The 3,299-nt window shown below is 40.9% G+C and overlaps 1 pseudogene; it reads left to right on the top strand.

Annotated features, from left to right (window-relative positions):
* Nucleotides 1-2,400: 2,400 nt before the first annotated feature.
* On the top strand, nt 2,401-3,085 carry LOC130709365 (RING finger protein 11-like; annotated as a pseudogene).
* Nucleotides 3,086-3,299: the final 214 nt, after the last annotated feature.

Here is a 3,299-nt window from a genome sequence, read left to right on the forward strand (position 1 = left end):
GGGAAAGCGCTCGCATAGAAACAAAGACCCAACACAGCCAAAAAAAAAAAAAAAAAAAAAAGGCTTTATTCCAAGGACCAAGGATAACGCAACTTTAGAAAATCTATTAATATAGTTATTTACATTAATACAACAATTTAATTAATAAATGAAAGAGAATAAAATACAGGACCAAACTGGCAGATGTTAAAAAGTTATCTGATAACATACAACAGTCAGTTTCGGTCAAAATGCTTTGTACACTAAAAACAGGAGACTTAATATGACAGAGTATTCATCAAGAACCAACAAATAACAAAAGACAAATTAGGACAAATATTAACATCATATCTAAAAAACCCTATCTAACCAACCATAGGAGCCAGAAACTTAGGACTCACCATCACTGACAGCTATTTCTCCCTCACCCTCATCCTCAACCCACCACCAGTGCTGACAATGATACTGCCTACATACCTCTAAATCTGTCCACATCTTTCCACCAAAATGACCACCATACCCTGGGTCCATGCCACCATTATGCCCAATTTCTACACAAGTCTCCTAACTTGTTTCCTCGCTTCCACTCTTTCTCCCTGCAGTGTATTCTCCACTCGGTAGCAAAACGATAGGTTGAAAATGCAATTGGGTAGGTTCCACACACTCACCTTCAACAAAAAAAGTTCAATGGTTTTCTATTACTCTTCAAGTCTGAAACCTTAAACAGAAGCCTGCACGATCGAGCTCCTACCCACACTTGCAGCTCCATTATAATGACATGCTCCCCCAACGGCCCCACCTTCCTGGCCAGTTCCTCCAACACAGCATATGCTTTCCTCTTATAGGGTCTTTTGCTATTCTTATGCTCAGAAATCTCTCCACAACGTCCCTATCTGGTTAATACCTACTCATCCTTCAGATATCAGCTGAAACATCCCTAAACCTTCTCTAATCTCCATGATGAGATCAAATTCTCCCTAAAATATGCTCTCATGGTACCATGTCCCTCTCCTTGGCACTTGTCAGAGTTGTAATTCTACATGCAGAGTATGATTCTTGAATATCTATTCCCTCTCTGGACTGCTAGAATTCACAAAGGGCAGGTCAAGTCTCTTCACTCACAAAATTTCACAAGTCTTTTTGCTAGCACCCAGCACAGTGCTTAAACATAACAGATGCTCAATAAGTATTTCCTGCACGAACAACCATACATTGGTACAGTGTAGCAACACCCACAAAAAGCATAAGGGCATAAACTCCTTGATGCAGAAGTCCCATTCTGAGTGAAGTTAACTGAGACAAAGCATATATATTCAAAGATGTTCACACAGGAATGTTCATTACTTTGATGTTTTATATCAAAAACTTCTGACTTGTACATGTTCAGCAGTAAGCAAAGGAACAATGCAGCCTTAAAAAAAAAAATCAACAGACAAAGGATTAATCTCCAAAATATATAAATAGGTCATGCAGCTCACTATTAAAAACACAAACAACCCAATCAAAAAATGGGCAGAAGACCTAAATAGACATTTCTCCAAAGAAGACATACAGATGGCCAAGAGGCACACGAAAAGCTGCTCAACATCACTAATTATTAAAGAAATGCAAATCAAAACTACAATGAGGTATCACCTCACACCGCTTAGAATGGGCATCATCAGAAAATCTACAAACAGCAAATGCTGGAGAGGATGTGAGGAAAGGGAACCCTCTTGCACTGCTGGTGGGAATGTAAACTGATACAGCCACTATGGAGAACAGTATGCAGGTTCCTTAAAAACTAAAAATAGAATTACCATATGACCCAGCAATCCCACTACTGGGCATATACCCAGAGAAAACCATAATTCAAAAAGACATATGCACCCCAATGTTCATTGCAGCACTATTCACAATAGCTAGGTCACGGAAGCAACCTAAACGCCCATCGACAGATGCACGGACATAGAAGATGTGGTACGCATATACTATGGAATATGACTCAGCGATAAAAAAGAACGAACTTGGGTCATTTGTAGAGACGTGGATGGACCTAGAGACTGTCATACAGAGTGAAGTAAGTCAGAAAGAGAAAAACAAATATTATATATTAATGCATATATGTGGAATCTAGAAAAGTGGTACAGAAGAACTGGTTTGCAAGGCAGAAATAGAGACACAGATGTAGAGAACAAACGTATGGACATCAAGGGGGGAACGCGGGGCAGGGCGGGGGTTGGTGATGCTGAGATGAATTGGGAGATTGGGATTGACATATATACACTAATATGTATAAAATAGATAACTAATAAGAACCTGCTGTATAAAAAATAAATAAATTTTAAAAATTCAAAAATAAATAAATAAATAAACTAATTAAAAAAAAAAAAAAAAAAGAATGAGGTTGGGAGACTGTCAAAACAGCACACACATCACACACTCAAGCCCCGGAAGATGGGGAACTGCCTTAAGTCCCCCACTTCGGATGACATCTCCCTGCCTCACAAGTCTCAGTCCGACTGGGCTAGCTTTGGCAAGGGGACGGAGCTGGATCAGGAGCTGCTGCTGCCATATCTGGATCAAGTTCCAGTTTTGGTCTCTCATCCAACACCTAGTCAGACTCGCCTAGCACCTCAGCTGAGAGGAGCAAATTAGGATAGCTCAAAGAATAGGCCTAATACAGCATCAGCCTGAAGGAGTTTATGACCCTGGAAGAAATGGATCAGAAAAAAGGATCCGGGGGACTTCCCTGGTGGTGCAGCGGCTAAAGACTCCACACTCCCAATGCAGGGGGCCCGGGTTTGTTCCCTGGTCAGGGAACTAGATCCCACATGCATGCCGCAACTAAGAGTTTGCATGCCACAACTAAGGAGCCCACCGACTGCAATTAAGACCCGGCGCAACCAAATAAATGAATAAATACAATAAAACAAATATTTAAAAAAAAGATCGGGGAGTGTGTGATCTGTATGATGCACTTTGTTTATGAGAACCCAATTTGATTTCTGCTGTGTATGCAGATCACCTGGGCTGTACAGATGACTGGCTGATGAGATCCTTCACGTGCCCCTCCTGCATGGAGACAGTTGATGCAGCACTGCTTTTGTCCTACGAGACTAACTGAGCCAGCGTCTCTCACCTGACTTCAAGTGAACCATCATTTTTGGTGGTTTTGATCTTTTGTCATTGAGCCCAAAGAGCCAGGGATTAGGAATTAAGATCATGCATGAAAGTTTCCTAAAAATTCCTGAACGGCTGCAGATGTTGGGGAAAAGCACGTGATATTTTAGAAATTTAGGGGGAAAAAGTAGGATGGTATTTTTATGTAAAGCCTTCAC

The sequence above is a fragment of the Balaenoptera acutorostrata genome, chromosome 12 (assembly GCF_949987535.1).
Source record: "Balaenoptera acutorostrata chromosome 12, mBalAcu1.1, whole genome shotgun sequence".
Classification (NCBI taxonomy): Eukaryota; Metazoa; Chordata; class Mammalia; order Artiodactyla; family Balaenopteridae; genus Balaenoptera; species Balaenoptera acutorostrata.